Below are 15,107 nucleotides of genomic sequence, written 5' to 3'. Positions count from 1 at the left end.
CCATTGTTTACCTCTTGTATTTCATCTTACATACTGCAGCCAGAGTCAACGTCTTTAGAAGACACCGAATTTGAGCACTATTGGGCCCAAAATACCACCCAGATATCCCCTCCCCTCACAATCAAGCTCAAAACTTCATCTGCCTCTAAGGCCTTCTGGAATTCTGGACACCAGCCTCCACCCAGCCTCATCTGCCCCACCAGGGTGCACTGCTTTAAGCATAAAGCATTCGTCACACCCAGTTTCCTGCAGAAGTTCCTTTTTATGGGTTTCTTGCTGCGTCCTGAGGTTCAGAGCACTGCCTAGAATCCTGCCTTGAATGTAATGGGAGCCCAACAGACACTAGTAAACGGGAAGGAAGACGGAGAGGGAGGACAGACCGAGGTGGGGAAACTGCTTCCACAGGAGGCTCTTCACACACGTTCAGGTCCTGCGAGGGGTTGAGCCCTTGGGAGGACTGGTGCCTACTTCCTCCCCTGCGTTACTGTAACCCAGGGCTTTCTTCGCTTTCTTCCACTGGCCTGAAATACATTCTTTGTCTCAGGGGCAAAGCCTTATGAATCTGGGCTCCTTGACCCTGTCAATGATTCACCCTAGATTCACCTGCATCACACTGAAGAACCAGTATTGGTTAGGATCACCTGTGTCACCTTCAGGGTGAGCATTGGTTACCTACACCTGCATGGTCACTCTTGGTGAGTATCATCTGTGTCACCTGCAGAATCACTACGGGTTAGTATCACCCATGTCACCTGCAGGGTCACTATTGGTTAGTGTTACCTGCAGGCTAAGAATTGGCTAGTAGCACCTCTGTCATCCTCTAGGATTGGTGATTAGCATCCTCTGCCTCACAGCGCAGGATCAGTACTGCTGTGCAGCCTCAGCCATCAGCAGTCCCGTGGTGAGAACTAGTCCCATCTCTGGTGCTATCCTTTTCCTACCTGGTTGCAGCTCCTAGGAGATAATTTGCATTATTTTAAAAACTGAAATGAATTATGCTTGGAATCTAGAAGTGTACAGTGGTGAATAGAACTCCCTCGCCCATTAAAGACTAGAAAGAATTTGAAAATTGCTTGGACCTGCCAGTGGAAGTTGAGCTGAAATGACTGATGAGAAAGAAAAGATTAAAACAGCAAAAGAGGCATTTGGATCTTAGATAAAAGTGTTATCATGTCTGCCTGAGGTGAACGAAGAATTATCACCAGTAGAAATCTGAGACATTCTTGGCAAGGAGATTCCCAGGTCTCCATGGGAGCCCTGGCCACAGCAGCCAGCGCATGATATCAGCTCCCTTATCAGGAAAGGTCTATTGAGAGGCCAGCCATCCGGTCCGCTTTTCCTTTGCATCTAACTAGTTCTTATGTAGCCCCTGATGTACTGTTTTATATTTAGCCAGTCACTCTTAATAGGAAGGGAACCTACCTGCTAGTGAGTTCTGACGGCATCAATGTTAAATCACTTAGTGTTACTGATAATTATAACATCTAGGGGTCAAGACGATTCATCATATCCCCCAACCACCCTTTTTTATGAATATTGTAGAATTTATAAAATGCTGTTGTTCTGTCCCAAACCATGAGATCATAAAACAAAGAATAGTGTTATACAATATGGCTATTTACTATGTGCTTATCCAAATATGTCTAATCATATATTTGAATCATGTGCTAGTCCCCTTGCAAATTAACTGCAAGCTATCCATCCCCCGTGGCATGATTACATAGGGAAGGCAGCATAAATTTAATCCTGGGCCATGGGAGTAATGCGGGGCCTGTAAACAGCTTAGCTTGCCAAAGTCTCTGTTGAATCATCTAGATAATGGGATGCTTCAAGGGTTAAATGTAATGTGTACACTACACATAAAGCCTGCAGACTCTGCCGAAGATCACAGTGAAAAGTACTTAGTAATAGGTGGCTATTATTATTAGACATATGGGTTGCTCTTATCCCTGATACATGACCAAGAGCAATGGTGAAGTTCCACGGTGTTAATGCAAAGCAGTAATGTCCGCTGATGTAACGTGCTGACATCTGCTAAATCTGTGTCTTGCCACCTCACTGGACGATGCGTGCATGATTCTTGAGTATCTGTCCATCCTAAGTAGTCAATGCTTGCTAAAGGTTGAATGAATAAATGAACAAATGATGCCATTTTTCTATAGGTTTGTATTTATAACTCTTGGAAATCCCCATTACAACTTTTTACAACTGAAATTTCCTCTGTCACTGTAACACCTTCTAGGCTGAATTTATTTTAGAAAATTACCACTATTGTTTTAGCTAATATCACTAGTTTCTTGATTTTTATTTTTAATCATTAACATGATAGGAGTGATCAGCAGAAGATAATGATATCATATCATGTTGGTTACATGGCACATTAGACTCCTTCTTAACTCAGGAAATGACTCAGAAGAGATAAAAGGAAAAACATTAGGAGTAATCTAAGCATTGTTTTTTGCTAATCCATTCTAATTTATGAAAAGTTTCTGGCAGGATACTTGAAAATTTACATACATCCTGAATGCTTGTCTGCCAAATACTAGTAACCCAACTAGAGAGATGGAGAATGGCCTGGGCTATTAAACGTCAAATATCAAGGTTAATTATGGGAAGTCTGACAAAACCCTAAACTGTTTGTGGAGAGGGAGGGGAAGACAGTCTTTTTTGACATTATAATAGGTCTGAAGCCTTTACTCTGTCAATCAAAGAATGTGAATGGCCTGAAATTCATTTACTATTAGTCGCTCTGCTGTGGGAAGCAGCCAGAGGACATGCTGTTTTCAAATGTAAATATCTCTGGCATTTCAAACACGTTGTAGATTTTTGTTTTCCATTTTAATGTGTTGAAAACCACCAATATCTGCTCTTACAATGGGTTCTATCAACTGGTTTTGTTAAACCCTGTGATCATGGTAAAATAATGAAGAGTTTGTTAAGATATGGATTTCGTTTGTGACCTATATATGTGGGAAATTAGCATATGCCAAATGTGTCATGTGCAGTGGTTGCTGTCAGAGTGCCAGGCCTTAGGTTTCCCTTAATGTGCACTGATGATATGTATCAACTTAGTCACTCCGCCATATTTTTATTTCTAACAAAGCTGAGCATCGTACATCCTAGCAACCAGACTTCTCAGAATTGCTTTGCAAAGTAAATGGCTATTTTTTTGTGTAAAACTGCCAATCAGCTGAGCAGCCACTGACCCAATCTTACTAACAAATGCTCTCTAGAAATCAGGCTCCCTTGGAATTGTTTCAGCAAATATGAAAAATTGAAAATTACGCCTATTTCTTAAAGCAATTTGAAACTTACATGTGAGGTGTCAAATAACCCTCCTGCAACGTATGTCATCATGTCCTTATGTCCAACAGATAACCTCATGATGATAAATTTACTTAATTTCAGGAGTGCATTCTTCCTCTCCAATAATTGAATGACTTCAATAATTAGTTTCACAAATGGCCATTTTGGGGTCTTCAAAAGAAAGATGAAGTAGTCACTTACTGGGCATCCTAGTGGTCATTGGTGACAGCTACCGCAAAGGGCTGAGTCGAAAAGAAAATCTGAGAGGCTTTCTATAGCCCTGCGTGTAAATATAATCAGAATGTGTGCGCAGTTTAGAGTAAGGGAGTCTGCAAAATGAAAAATCATCTTGCAATCACATTAGTGCAAGTGTTGCACATTTTAGCAATTCATGATTCTCTGGGTAAAGTTGATGACAGAGAATTCACTCTTCAAACTTCTAAGGGATGCTGGAGGTGAGACTTGGAGAAAGGCAGTACGGTGTTTCGTGGTGACTGATACGAAGTCAGGACAATGACATGACTATTCCCATATCCAGGCTTCTGTAGGGGCACCCTCAAAGCTCCGTGGAGATGTCACACTGTGGGTTCCTGTTCCCCTCCTCGTGTCCTAGGAGAGGCGGAAGCCTGCCTGCACAGCCCCAATTATGCTGCCTTCTCATTCTGTCACTCAGCTTACTGCTCCCCGGCTTCCTTGCAACTTTTCTATTGCAAACGCATCTTTGGCGGCTGAAGCCAATAAAAATTAAAAGTGAAGACATCTTCGACACCACCGTTTAATTTATTCCCATTTTATACATCATTGATCCTGACTGATCCACTTCCGTAAGAAAGGATAAATGTGGCTTACGAGATAAGGAGAATGGCTTCAGACACCGGGTGAAGAGGTGCTGTGAGCACAACTTTATGGAAGATGCTTCTCAGAGGGCAGTGCCAAAGACACTCAGCATTAAGGCCCCGATCGATCATTTCAACACTGATCACAGAAAACTCTGGAACTTGTATTTTAGAGAGGGGTTTAACTAGGAGCAAATGAGATATTATTCAACTCCTTAATATCTGGAAGTTTGTAACATTTTCATATATGAGCCACCCTCCTTTGACAAACAAAGCGGTTCCCTGGTGAGCAGGCCACGAGAGATTAGGTGAGTCACTGTGAAATAAGGGTCCAACCACAGCAGTGAATTCCAATGCCTGCCACTCCTTGCAGCCTCATCATTCGTGTCAGTCAAATTATGTCACCTTAGGTGAGGTCTCTGGTGATAAGGAGGTCTGAACTGTCCCCTCCAAACTAATGCTCTCATATGAAATAAAAACAGTTACTTCATTTGGTAGAAAGCTTTTACACTCGTGGGCTGGGGAATGTGTTTTATTAGCTTATTACCCACCTGTCACTTCAGACCGCATAACACCCAATGGTGGAGAGAGCAATTAAATGGAAAATTCTCTGAGGATCACTTTAAGAAATGAATGTTCAAATGCAGGGAAGTGAAGGGCGTATAAATAAATGCCTCACATACGTGGCCATGTGCCTGTTTGTGTGCGTAGCCCTGTTTTTTTAATGCATAGATGTGTGCAGATTTGTACATACACACATTTTAAAATGAAATCACTTCAAGCTTATCTTGAGATCAATAAGTACATTTCATTCTGTTAACTACTGAGGCAATGTAATAATGCAACTTTATGGCTTACACTTTGGGGGGATTTATTTGTCTTTTTATAAGGATCATGCTAATCTTGTATTTTATTCCTGTGCTCCATCCCATGTTGGTGAGTTTCAGATCACGCAGTGAGCTGGCCCAGACTTAGGGGGCCTTTCTTGTTAGTTTGGTACGCACATCCACCAGTCAGTAAGGAGAAGGCTGGGGGTGACACGGACATGGCCCATTTCAACTCTCTCACAGACTAGAAAATACTTCAGATGTCAGGGATTTCTCTGCAATTTCACAATACTTTAAGTTAGAATTCTCAGAGAAGAGAAAAGAAAATACATTTACTATGTGCCATAATTGCACCCAGCTTTCAACCCATTATTTCTCCTGAGTAATAAATAGCCTGCATCCTCCCTCAGTGAAATTCAGGATAAAATCCAGACTTCCTAAAATATTAGCTCTTCCTTCTACCTAAACTGAAGCTCACCTTTCTCCTCCAGGCTACTATTCCAGAGACGAGTGCTGATTAGTTTTAATACCAAATTGATCCTCTCAACCCTGGGGACATTTCTAATAATAGTTGTATATCTATGAGGAACACCCTGCTCTCAGGAATTAATTGTACTTTTTACACAAAAGCTATTGTTACTCTGAGGGATGCCCGAACAAAAGTAATTTTGTGTCTTCTAATGCAATTTCGTTTCTCAGACCATCTAAATTAATCAGTAGCTGTTTTTCAAGATCTGTTAATGTTGGAATTTATTTTCCATAGCTAAAATTTATTTAGTTTATTTATTCACGCATTTCAAAGGTGTGTCATTTTGTAGGATGGAAAAAGTTCAAAAGAAGAGGAGGGTTAAGTGAGGCCATAAGAGTGGGGCCCTGATCCCATGGGATTAGCGTCCTCACAAGAAGAAACACAAGAGGCCGTCTCTCCAAGCAGGCGCTGAGGAAGGCCGTGTGAGGAAGCAGTCTGAAGGCCAGGAAGAGAGCTCTCACCAAACAGTGGACTCTGCCTGAACCTTGCTCTTGGACTTTAAGCCTCCAAAACTGTGAGAAAATAAATTTCCATTATTTAAGTCCTTCAGTCTATGATATTTTGTTATGGCAGCCCAAGAAGACTAACACAGTGAGTGAGCAGATTGTCGCTCTATTTATCTTGCTTCTCACCCATCTGTGCTGCCGGAATGGCGTGTTTGCTAATTGATGGACCCCCAGTGTCAAGAGCACGGCTTGCACCTGGATGGCACTCCATACGTGTCTGTTAAAGGAATGAATGTATGATCTCTGACTGTGTTCGCCGTGGCCCGTCCAATCTCTGGCAGCCTCTCTTCCAGCTTGCGCCCCAGACTTCTGGTTCTGTTTCTGTTGGAAGCTGTTCCTTGGGTTCCCTCACTGCACTGTATTGACATCCCATGTACTTTTCCACTCTATTTCCATTAGGTTACTGTTGTTAAATGTGCCCTTGTTGTTATCTTTGGATTTCAGCTATAATTGAGAATCCGTTCTTAGACACATTTGTCATATTTTGCACATTCCTTAAAAAGCCCGCAATGGGTAGATCTGTTCTTGAATTTGGCTCTGCCACTTACTATGAACCGCACAAGTTAACTTACTTAATTCTCTGTACCATTTCTCGTCTCAAAGTGAAGATGAGGGCTCCTCTGTCATTTTGTAGAGTTAAATGGCATTTCGCAGGTACACAACCTGATGCTGTGTGTGCACTACAAACGGGGGGTGCTCCAAAGTCACTTCTTTATGGTTCTCACCTTCCCTTCTCACCATTTCTACATTTTCTCTTAAGAAAACACCAGTTCCCAATATCCAAGTTGAACCTTAGTAATTTGGGCACTGTTGGGTATATCCTGGCTGGCAATTTAGGCAACAAATGTCTTATCGCCTTGAAGGTGTTACCAGATCCTCAAAACGTGAACAGTTACCACCAAGAGATAATTTATGTATGGAAAAAACTAACAAATCATCTAGGTGACATGAGGACGCTTCTCTTTTATACACAGTGAATAGTTCGTTTGTGACAGGCACTGTGCTCAGCACAGGGACTCAGAATTGAAGCAAAAACAAAACCTGGCTCCCGCTGTGAACGCTGAGCATGACAGAGTATGGGATAATATCTTACATTTGCCCGTCTTTTCAATTTCTTAATCACGATCCTTAGAGGCAGCCACTCTTCCTGGAGCATTATAATAGAGCAGAAAGTCATAAAGAAAGAGAGAGTTAATAGTCATTATTTTATTTTAATTTACTTTCAAAATAAGTATTTCTGACTTCCAGTGAGAGAAGTTATGAATGGATGGAGTTTCCCATAATGATCAGTGAGAAGAGATGAGCAGAGGGACCTGTCTACTGGCTCCCGTCTCACTGAAAGTCCCTTGGGGGACCCGAGACCACCACGTGGAGAGGAGAGGAGAGCACTACAGATCTCTCAATGAGCACACCCTCGACGTGTGTGCTAATAGGACAAGGAGCTGATCTTCCTGACACAAACATAAGGCAGAGTGATGTGGAAGGAGCACTTCAGCACGTGTCCAGGTCTCAGGAGAAATGCATAGAGGTGAATTCCACTGCTTACAGGCAGCGATCTAGTGCCATATGCAGTCAACAAACATGCAGAACAAGGGCAGCACCATTCGGCCAAGGCACACCCTGCAGTGTGCACAGCTGTGCAGTGGGAGCTGACCAGCACGTCCCCAGGAAAGGGGATGCTGGGAGAGTTTTAGCCTGATCTGAGCCAGCTCTTAGCAATTGGACCTTCACAAAGATGTATCCAAACCTATGATAGAGCTGCAGTCGCTATCGCAATTCCTGTTAGCCACGAGCGGGCGGCACCTCAACACACAGCTTGGCTTTTCCACCGTAATAATTATCTCATTACGGCAATAATAGCTGTTTCCCTAGACAGCCCTGTGCGTTTTTTGTCCTGAGGGCTTGTCAGTGTTCATTACTCGAATTAATACCGTTATGGTCATCTGAACGCTGTGATCTACCAGAATGGTCTTTCTGTTGCTGTAGTTTTCCAGCTATTGATTTCCTAGCTAGATTGGGGAGAGAAGAGCAATGTGTAAAATATGTTTTACTGGCTTCATAAACATTATTGTTTTATACTTGGCAATACTTAGGCATTCAGCTGAGGTACACACAGCTCTTGCCCCTGTTAATGTAGAGAAAACTCAAGAATGCGTGCCCAAATGCCATGAGAGCAGCACGGTTTGGTGTCAGCAGCATCGGGTTTGAGTGGTTTGGAGTTAAGACACTGCATGGTGGAGTGACCATGGCTGGGAGTTCTGAAAGGATGGTGTAGGCACAGTGCCTAGGACACATTGAGAGCTCAAAAGGGTGGCTATTATCATGACCATCTGGCGCCAGTACAGCTAGTAGAACCGTCATTGAACATCCAGTGCAAAATCCTTTCCATTTGCTGTGTCTGCATCCCTTGCAAAGTACTGGCTTTGAAGCTGGACTTCTCATAGATGTCACATCCACCTGTAAGCCCGTTCTCACCATCTCAAACTACTTGCTTCCAGCTGGTGTTCTGTGTCCATGGCTCAGTGTCAATGGGCCTTGTTTTGGTTTATGAGCATTCTCGTGCAACTGCATTTTGCTTCTCTACCTGCATTCTTCTTACCAGAGATGAGCTGTATCACTCTCACAGGTGGTATTTCTAATGTCAAGCGAAAGGGGAAGTCAGTAAACCAAGTTTTTAAAATTTGGAGCACCAAAATTATGGAAAAAATCATGAATTTATCAAGAATGCTCTTTGCACTTTATTTTATCCCTCCCAACACAGGTCAGAATATCACAGGGGACCACATTGATACTCAAGAACTCCAGTCCTACCTCCTGGCTGGGGTAGAGATTTCCCCCCATTGGCCAAATTACCCCTCTCTCTGTATATAGATACTGTTCCATTTTCCACTAAGGCTGCCAAGCTCACAGTAGGGAAATTCAAGACCAAAGTGTGGAAGAATCTGATGCAGAAATACCATGGCAATCTTCCAGCCTCCCCACTCTACTGTTTTGCGTTCAGCGTGGTCTGATTTTTCTCCAGGAGCACAATGGAAATGCCAGCTCTCTGCCTTCACTGCACATTTGTTCTGATACACGGTGGAGAGGAGTGGAAAGTAATAGATCTGTGTCCGCTGTCAGTTACCTGAGTAACCTCAGTTTCTTCCTCTGAACAATTGGACAACAATAATACCTTCCTCATGGAGTTTACACAAAATAATACATATACATATGAAAACCAATAGGGACCAACAATGTCTCTCTTGTTACTGTTATTACTTGTATGCTTAGGACTGTACAAAATAGTCCTTGAGTATCAGTGTGGTCCCCTGTGATACTCTGACCTGTGTTGGGAGGGATAAAATAAAGCGCAAAGAGCATACTTGATAAATTCATGATTTCTTCCATAATTTTGGTGCTCCAAATTTTAAAAACTTGGTTTACTGACTTCCCCTTTCGCTTGACATTAGAAATACCACCTGTGAGAGCGATACAGCTCATCTCTGGTAAGAAGAATGCAGGTAGAGAAGCAAAATGCAGTTGCACGAGAATGCTCATAAACCAAAACAAGGCCCATTGACACTGAGCCATGGAAACAGAACACCAGCTGGGAGCAAGTAGTTGAAGACAGTGAGAGTGGGCTTACAGGTCTGCAGTGAAATCCGTTCACTGCTTTACTGGATTTATACCATGCTTAAAGAAATAAACCAGATTTGACTGTGCGTATGAAGGGGCGTGCTGCTAAAAGTAACAGAAGCTCAACCCTGTGCCCCGAACTCTGAACGTGCGAGAAACCTGCTGTCAGAAGGACACTAAGCAATGAGCTGAAGAATGCATCCCCGGTGGGCCTCTGCAGGTTCCTTCGATGGTTACTGATTTACTTGTAGACAGCATGGCTATCCCGGCAGAGATTTAGAATCAGTGGGGGGCACAGAGGAATGTCCCTGTTCAAGATGTGAATGCCTCCAGTGTGGACAATTCTTTGAAAGAGTCGTTATGTCAGCAGAGCCTACGCCTAACATTTGATGCGCCAGCACGGTTACTGACGAGAAAAGTTGTCTTGACAAGTTCAAGATCCTTCAAATCCCGTCTCCTCTGCTCGTCTGAGGCATTTGCTATCAGAAGGGGGATACAGACGCTGCCATGGCCAAGATAACATAGAGCAGTTCCCTTCCTGGACCATAAATCTCAATGAGAAGTTGGGAGAGTGGACATGTTCACTGGATTTCATCACAGTGCTATTTCTTCTTTTTTCTTTTTCTAAATCTCCTGTTACTTGTATGATTAAGTTACTTTCATGTGACCTTGGGACCTGTCAGGAATCAGTACGTTGCCTTAAAATGATTTCAGCTCTAAAACATTTGACCTATGAAGGTGCTCATCATTTAACCTATTATGCAGAGACTTTCCCAATATAATGACACATCACTCTTGGGGTGCCTTCTGGGAAATATTCTTGGTATATATGGGAAGAGAAAGACAAAAGTCTGATAACACCAGATGTAATCACTTTGAAATATTTATCAGTGACCTCTATTCCATAAAAAAGAACAAATCACAATTAATTACAAAAGGAGGATGAAAATATAACATCCACAGATAAATAAGGGCTCAATGTTCTAAAATATTCTGTTTATCTATATCTCATAATTCACTCTGCTTTCCACAAGATTGTTGTTTAAAAACACCAAGCATCCCATTTGGCATGTAGTAGGCACTTAATAAACCTGTGCTGATTTTGAATAATTAACAGTGCATAACGCTGAGTTCCTTTTGGATTGCCTTCTTAGCAAACAAAAACATATTTTTAATTTCAATGTCTTGCTGATGGAAACAAGATAAATTCCCATCAACAGGTAACTGTTATTAGGTCTGTGATAGAGAACAAATTTTGTTATTTGCAGCATTCAAGCTCATTATTATTTACCGATGGCCAGATGTACCCAATCGTCCCCAAACTGAGGAAACAGACAAGGCTGTCATTGACAGTTTATGAAACTTAACTAACAGATTTTCTGAACTTGTTCCTTTTTTTCAATTTGTTAAAGTTCCCTTCAGGAGGATGTGTTCACATATAAGTCAGCTTGTAACATTAAGGCATTTCCTCAGAGGACAACTGGATCCAGCCGGGACCCTGTGGGAAGCCAGGTGTGTGAGGGATCCTGAGGGATGAGAAGATATGCTGTCGTTCTCGAAGGGTGAAGGCTAAGGAAACCGGTGAGCTCTGTGGGAAAATAGGATTTGGAGAGATCAACTCCAATTGGGGAGGTAATTTAAGAAGTAAGCCAGCCTGCGATGCTAGAGGACAAGTGACAAGGAATGAAATCGTATTGAAAAGTCATTGGAATATGAAACAAGGAAGGGATTCATTTGTTTTGAACCTTTCAAATTTCTGAAAGCAGAGTGATCAATTAGAGGTCATTGCCAAATCTAAGCCGCTGTGTCTTCTTGAGTCACGCTGTGTGATCACTGTGCATAGCGATAATCCACAATGCCATTTCCAACCTTTGACATTTGTTTTTTTATGCTCTTTCTTCTGGTCACCTGAGCTAGCAAAAATGAAAGTCTGCAGCAAAAGCTCTAAGATATATTTTCCTCATGCATGTCACACGGAGATTGCCATGATAGCATGTGAAGCCAAGATTGAAAACTGATTGAAAGAATATTATGAAAAATACCACATCTGCACAAAACCCTTTAAAATGCCAAACATTTCCCCAAGACCCTATAATTGAAAAATAAAGTAAAAAAGTCATCTATCATGGTGTTTTTAAACATGAAATATTTGCAACTCTGTTTCCACCAGTGTCTGTGGCTGTGTTTTCCTGAATCAGAAGCCAGGGTAGGCAGAATACTCATTTACATTAACAAAATTCAGCATTTTTAAGGATCATTTCCCCTGGCTCATTAAATTCACCTCCGTTACACAGTGCTTTCTGCATCTGAGAGCAGGACAGCCACGATCAGGAGAATCCTTGAAGACTCCCCAGGAGGGAGCATCCTTGGATACCTGGTTGAGTCCAGCCTGAGATGAAATAGCAGCAGGCCCAGTAACATAAGAACACAGGCATTCCTGTAAAGTCCATTTCAGCCCGAGAAAAAGCACAAACCGATTCTTAGGTACAGATTGGCCACACAGAGAAAGCTGGGAGACAGTGTGGCATTCTAAGCGGGCCCTGAGCCTTTTCCTCCCGCCCTGACCTACTCCAGAATGGTCATCATGTGTTAGTGGAATCCCCAGCCCCGTGCCTCTCAGGTGTACGTTGGAAAAAAAAGCTGTGTCCAGGTAGAGTGCCATGGGGTCCTTAAGACAAATTCCTCTGGTTGCCTCATGCTCACACTTCTTCTTTAAGTCAGTTTCTTGGCGTTGTTCTCTCAAAGGCATCTCTGACCAGCAATATGACCAAGAAGCTACACAACGAGAAGCTACATTTGTCAAATTAAAGCGATCATTTTATTAGAATTTAATAGCAGGAACTGACAGGGCCCACTGTCATGGGTTAAACCGTTTCTCCCAAAGATGTTGAAGTTCTGACTTCCAGTACCTGTGAAGATGACCTTATTTGGGATTAGGGTCTTTGCAGATGATAGAGTTGAGATGAGGCCATTGGAGTGGGCTGCTAATTCTATAAGAGTGATGTACTTATAGAAACGGGACATCTGGACACAGACACACGGGGAGAATGCCACGTGGAGACTGCAGTTATATGGCCACGAGCCGCGAATGTCAGAGATTGCCGGCCAGCAAACCACCAGAAGGCCAGAGAGAGGCCTGGAACAGATCCTTCTCTAGAGACTCAGAGGGGCACAGCCCTGTTGACAGCTTGGTTTTGGACTCCTGGCCTCCAGAACAGTGAGAGAGTACGTTTCCGTTGTTTGAAGCCAGCCAGTTTGTGGTCCTTAGAACAGCCCTAACAAACTAACACGTAGGCCATAAATGTGAGGACACTCACATTTCAGCATTAGAAGACATCATTTCTATGAGATAAGTGTGGATGGGGTGCAGAACAGGTTTGGGTTTCTGACTGTGACACTCACAGATGGAGGGACAAATGTGAAAACCCACGTGGCTAACGAACTTGATCTCAGGGTGTATTGTGAAAATGGCTAAATTCCCAGAAAGTCTGTGTTGGACAGGGATGTTCAGCACATTCCTCCTTCTTATCCAGAAGAAACTCCTAAAGACCTCGCCATCTTTCATCTTCCACGGCCATGGGTGAGATGCAAAAGGGGCTCAGTCAAGCCGAGTGAAATGCCTGTGACCAGCCTCACAAGACACTCAGTTCCTGCTGGTAAATTCTAATAAAATGATCACTTTAACTTGCCAAAATGTAGCTTCCTGTTTGTGAAAGCTTATTGTCTCTCAGTCCTCTTCAACATGTGGTTAGGAATCGAAACAGGAGCGTACAACTTCTCGAGGGCTCTCGCCAGCTGAATGGTTTATACTGCAGGGGCAGCACAGCTGTTTTCTTAAAGGGTGGGATACACACATTGCTCCTGGCCCGGAACTTGTCACAGAGGGAAATGATAGGCAAACTGGGAGCTCTCATCTCATTTATAACTGAGGATTACTTGATGGTAAAGTCATGTTTCAAAATGTACATTTTCAGGCTTACACATAGGGGACGGGGTGTTCCACGCTACAGGGCACATCAGTGTGCACGCTGTGCACTGTCCTGAGCCCGGGTGACACATGTAACATCGTGGTAAATTGGACACACAGATGTTCATTTACAGGAATGACAGGGAGCAGCAAGCTAATGATGCCCTGCGATCTGGAACTGTAGCCGGGGTCCTAATTTGGATGGGGTGTTAGATGTAGGGAGGGGGGCAGACAGAGCTAAGTTGAAGAAATTCCATCACTTTCTGTGATGTAAGAACAGTAACTATTTTGTAAAAAGTCATCTATGACGGCAGACAATGAGTCTCCAACAGTTTGCAAGGATTGCATCTGTCCTGCGGGATAGAAGCAGCTGAAGAGACCCATGAGCAGAGCCGTTTAGATGAAAAATGTGCCTCATAGATTGCTTTTGCGGTTACCTAATCACAATAACTAAATTCAATTTTCTTAAAACGCACCGTGTGGGGTTGATCACCGCTCTCATGTTTTCAAAATGTTCACAAACTCAGACACAGGGTTAAAGCGAATTTGATGTGACACGACCTCAGCTTGGCTGAGAACTGCACTGGGAACATTCTCCTTCCCCAGCTGTTGGGTGGAGCCTTGATAATGAACGATAATGGCTGTGGGGTCATGAATCCTCGCCAGGGGCTCACACTGCTCGCTGCAATGCCTCTCTGCCTCCTCTACCTGTTATTTATCCCATCCAATATACCTTCCTAGGTTATCTACAGAATGCCCAAACACCTGGTGAATTCCAAGGATGCTACTGAGGAGAGAAGGCATCCCAGCGTGGGTCAGCTGGCCGTTCTGGCGTCTGTGGTCCATTCCACAGTGCACTGGGTGATGTGTTCATCACTCATATGTGCTGCTTCCATCACACTGGCCGTTTCATGTACCTTCTGTTCTACTTCATAGCCACACCCAGTGTTGATCTGGAACCCTGGCTGCTGGGCAGAGAGGGAAACAATGAGCATGAAGCAAAACTCAATGAAGCAAAAATCTACCCCACTTTTAGAAGATGCACAGAATTTGCAGAAACAGGGTCAGCTGCAGCTCCGCTGCAGTTGGAAGACAGTGTGTATGGATTCTACGTCCATGAGATGAGGCATATTTGAATACACAGTCCGCAAGCATCTACAGACTCAGGCTGACATGGCTCTATTTTGAAAACATTTAAGAAATGGTGCTGGTTTTTTTTTTTTCCGATCAATAAAAATGTGCATTGCTAAATGGTATTTATAAATAACTGTCACTCCAGCTGAGTGGTTGGAGCTCTACGTGCTCCACTTCCGCAGCCCCCGCTCCCAGGTTTGCATCCTGGGCGCAGACCTGCTCCACTCACCCGCCACACTGTAGAGGTGACCCACATGCAAAAAGATAGAGGAGGGTTGGCACAGATGCTAGCTCACGGCAACCTTCCTCAGCAAAACAAAAAAAATAATAATAAGATCTTAAACTGGTAAATTCTGTTCCAATTTTATTAAAAAACTTAACGCATAT

This window comes from Equus caballus, chromosome 21, assembly GCF_041296265.1.
Source record: "Equus caballus isolate H_3958 breed thoroughbred chromosome 21, TB-T2T, whole genome shotgun sequence".
NCBI lineage: Eukaryota > Metazoa > Chordata > Mammalia > Perissodactyla > Equidae > Equus > Equus caballus.
This window is presented reverse-complemented; position numbering follows the sequence as displayed.